This window comes from Lithobates pipiens, unplaced genomic scaffold (genome assembly GCF_037356315.1).
Source record: "Lithobates pipiens isolate NorthernLeopardFrog02 unplaced genomic scaffold, aLitPip1_a1.2 Scaffold_13, whole genome shotgun sequence".
Taxonomy (NCBI): Eukaryota; Metazoa; Chordata; class Amphibia; order Anura; family Ranidae; genus Lithobates; species Lithobates pipiens.
In genome coordinates this window covers 348,134,589-348,139,381 of record NW_027507718.1, presented here as the reverse complement: position 1 = coordinate 348,139,381, position 4,793 = coordinate 348,134,589, and positions in this window count along the sequence as shown.

Genomic DNA, 4,793 nt, shown 5'->3' with positions numbered 1-4,793 from the left:
CTAGCTTTCTTTGCTGCTTTTACATAAAATAAAATGAAAAGGAAATCCAACTTGGATTTACAAATATATACTCTAAAATAATGTTTTCATTTCAGTTTTGAATAGCTAAACCAAAAACATTAACACCGAAAAATTTGGTTATTTTCTGTGCCTATTAATGCTGTTTTAAACTAAGACTATGTAACCAAATGTCCAGGCTTTTGGTGCTGTAACTTATGCCGCGTACAAACGGCCAGACTTTTCGCCAGCAAAGGTCCGACGGAACAAATCTGTCAGACAATTCGACCCTGTGTGGCCTTCTTTGGACCTTTGCTGTCGAAAAATCAGATGGACTTTAGATTTAGAACATGTTTCAAATCTTTCCGACGGACTCGAGTCCGGTTGAAAAATCAGTTCATCTGTATGTTAGTCCGATGGACGAAAACCAACGCTAGGGCAGCTATTGGCTACTGGCTATGAACTTCCTTATTCTAGTCCAGTCGTACGTCATCACGGTCAAATCCGTCGGACTTTGGTGTGATTGTGTGTCCAAGTCCGTTCGTTTGGAAAGTCTGTCAGAACTCCGCTGAAAGTCCGTCGGGAAGAGCGTCGGAACTAGTCGGCCGGAAAGTCCAGTCATGTGTACATAGCATTAGGGTACATGCACATGGACTTGTGCAGTTACAAGGGGACTGTGCCATAACATTTCCAGTGTTTTTTCATGTTCATGTGCAGGTGGTGTGTACAGCCAACCATGGAAGCGCATACCTGTATATCCCTGTACTTCTGTAATGCCCATGCTCTTTTGCATCAATGTTTACCCAAGCATGCATGTGTGTTTTATTTTCTAAATAAGGAAAGGCATGGGAGTTATTGGTTATTAAACTGTTTAAAAATCAAGAATTTGAGGTGTGATAAATAAATGCATATAGATAATTGTCTGGATACAGGGTACAATTTATTGGCCCTCGCTGTGTCAAATCTTCATTAACTCTAAACTGACAATTTTTTTTTTCAAAGATTTTTTATTGGTATTTCTATTTATAAGTAGTTGCATACATACAATATAAGATAAGGTAACTAGGTAGTTCCTAGCTTTTGCAATCAACAGGAAGGTAATGAACAAGATGAAATAAACCTGTTACAATCCATCTGGAATTCAAAAAGTAGGGTAATATATAACTTTGTCTTGCAGTTACACTCAACTAAATAGTATGGTATTTATTACAGATCTAAATAAATGTCTACGGACATTGGAAGTGGAGGTGCCATCTGTACATCCTTATTTTTGAGGTATCTGGTCTTTTCGGCCTTCCCTGATCTCTCTGGTAGTCGGGGGGGGGGGGGGGGGGGACAGAGAGCAGACACTGTACAGGTAGGTCAGAGGAAATTAAGTGAGGAGTATTTCAGAAGTGGGTTAGATTCAACTCCTGGGCCCAAGACATCCATTTTTGATCAAATTAATGTATTAAGTTGTTTTGACCGCAATATATTTTTCACAAATACAGTTTACATTTACTCTGCGGATGACTTCAGAGATATTGGGGATTATCGTCTGTTTCCATTTGTTTGTCATTGACATTCAGGCTGCTATTAGTATATGTGAGACTGTCGTCAAGAACTGTTTGGGAAAGCAATCTAGTCGCAATCCAAAGAGGGCCAATGATTGCCATGGCTCAGTACTCGTTCTAATAATGCATTAAGGTGAACACGGATTCCCAGAATATTTTTATGTTCTTGCATGACCATAGAATGTGGTGTAAGTTGCCTATTTGTCCACATGGGCACCAACAAAAAAAAAATATTTTTTTAAACTTATATTAGTCAAGCTTTGGTAGATATCGATTCAACTTCCAATTGGATCACCTAGGAGATTCCACTGGAAATTGTGTCCCCCCCCCCCCCTGCCCACAGCCTTCTGGGACATTTCACAGGCCCCAGCAGGCTGTGGGACCACCCAAGCAGGGCAGCACTGCGTTGAAGACTGGCAAAGAACATGGGTGAGGGCGTCACTTGATCCTTGGACAGGTAAGTGGCTTTTTATTAAAGGTCAGCAGCTACAGTATTTGTAGCTGCTGACTTAAATTTTTTTTCAGAAAGGCTGAAGAACCTCTTTAATATTTTTGTCTGACACATTCAATACCTTATGCTGTTTATGTAACCACAAGCATTCATTTCTGTAAAATAGAAATCTGTTCAACTGTTCAGAAAAAATATACAAATCTTGTAAAAGCCTATGTGTATATGGACACATAGGCTTTTATGAAGATGAGGTTAGGAGCTTTGGCAAAAAAATGGCAAAAACTCCTAAACTCAAGTTTAGAAGCTGTAGTGTACATTAGCCCTTAAAGTGCAATAATAAAAATAAAAAATTCCTTTAGCTGCTTGCTGACCAACCACCGCAGTTATACTGTGGCAGGTTTTCTCGGCTGCACAAATCGCCATAGCTGTACGTCGGTCCCTTTAACAGCTATAGTAGGCATGCTCACGCCTGTGTTGCCGAGGCCTATGTGCATGGTGGGAGGCTGCGATGTCTGCCGACCACCTGCGATCACTCCACAGAGAGCCAGAACGGGGGTCTGTCAATGAGAAAAACAGATCCCCATTCTGTCAGGGGAGTACTGAGTGATTTTCTGTTCCTAGTCATCAGGAACAGCGATCTCTCTGTACTCCCAGTCAGTACACTGCCCCCACAGTTAGAGTATTTTCACACTGGGGCAGCAATTCCAATGGCTTTTCAGGTGCCTCGGAAGCGCTGCCCATTCATTACAATGGGCAAGAGCAGTGTCTATACTGATTTTTCCCATCCAGCAAGAACACTGCCCCAGTGTGAAAGCATTCGGGCAGAAAACATGGCGGAATATAAACATAAACAGATAATCCTTGCATGCTGCACTCTAAACAACTCTTTAAGGAGAAATGCAATGAACTATGTTGCCTCAGTTGGGCCTGAGGTCGGACTTCAACAAGAAACCCTGATGGCGCTTGAAGCTGGCTGTCCTCACTTGCCCCTCCAAAGCGCCTGCAAAGTAAGACAGAAGTATGTCGAGTCATTTGCGGGTGGGGGGCCATTGATATGCCAGAAACTGTTTAAGAAACATGTTATCAACAATTTTTGAACTTAAACTAAAAGAAGATATCCACTGGAGAACCTGTGTGGGACACCCTAAAATGTTTGTTCTGGTGTCCCACACTAGTACTCCTGCGTCCAGATGTGTAAACAGCTGCTGAGTGTCCTCTCCTTCCACTGATTCAAGTTTGCATTTCATTCTAGTTACAAACCCATCTAGACACCAAACGTATTTTAATACAAATAGGCCTGAACAAATGCAGTTAACCTGTATCTGCCAAACACATCTTATAAGTGGGCGAATGAACGATGTTTCCTACGACCGATTACTGTGTCCATGAACATAAAAGTTGCCATTTTAAACTGTAAAACAGTAAAGAAAATCACATGGAGCAGAATGCAAATAATAATAATAATAGGAACACACGACAATTACTTCTTAGAAGCAGTTTCCTGATCTTTCTGTACTGATCGTGCTCCCTCAATTTGAGGTCTGACCATTGTTTCCTCAATTGCTCCTTGGATCGCCGTACCCCAAAATTCCTGTGCAGACTCTTCATAACTTTAGTCATGATCCTGGCCTTTCTCACATTTGGGTTTAGGTAATGTCCATGCTTCCCGTCATAGTCGGCCCTCCTCAAGATGTCCATCATCTCTATAAAGGACATATTTGGGGCCTTAAATCTCCTCCGGGATCGGGAGATTCATGGCTCCGGCCTTTCGTCATTTCTGCTCTCCTCTGCACCTGTTGTCTCTCCGCCATGTGGTCTCCCACTGCACCAAAAGAGAAGGGGCAGGGAATATACTAGAAAGAACGTCAGGGGCGGGTGGAGTTTCACTCATGCGCAGTGTATATAAAGCGGAAAACGCGTGCATCGTACGTATGATCTATGAGCTGAGGACGGAGTAACAGAAGCGATGATGGTTATAAAGAAGGTACAATTTTAACTTTGTGCGTCAGTGGCCTATACTGCTTATATATTGAGGCATATATTGGGTCAAGATTAGGAGAGTTTCATCTGACATTAGGGTTTGTCTTGTGTTGTGTCTTGCAAAGGCTTCGCAAATTTCACCAGTTTCTCCAGCGTTGCCTTCCTCTTTATTTTTTTATGACCCAGAATAAATGGCTATTTCTTTTTCACAAATACTTGCCTATGTGTTTTACTTCAAAAAGGACAGTTTTGTTTGTGAGTAGGCAGGTACATTTCCTAAATACAATGTCAAATTAACAAGGGACACCAACGCAAACCAACCTCCTTGAGGTTAAAAAATACAAGATAATAATGGTGTTGTGGTAACTTGACAAACAAAACGAGAAATAATGTTATGGAGAGCACTAGAAAAAAATATGTAGATCTTGATAAAAAAAAAAGAAACAAAAATTAGAAACATTATTATGGAGATCTGACGAAAAACAAAATTAATATTATTCATGAGATTACGAGAAATAATAAAGAAATCAGTTTGTGAGAGCTCTGTGTGAATATCAGCAGCAAAACAACTTAATTCTTCTAGCATTATAAAGAAGAAGAGAATGTGCTGCATTAAACTATTAAAAAAATTGCAGCGTGAGGAATGTGCTATCTCCATCACAAACGGTAGTTTTACCAGACCGATCGCTTCCGTCTCGTAATTTATTCTGTACATGCGTGGCACTTTGTGCATCGGAATTGTGTACACACGATCATAAATTTAAGCAAACGTATTTTGTTGTTGGAAAATTTGAGATCCAGATCTTTAAAAT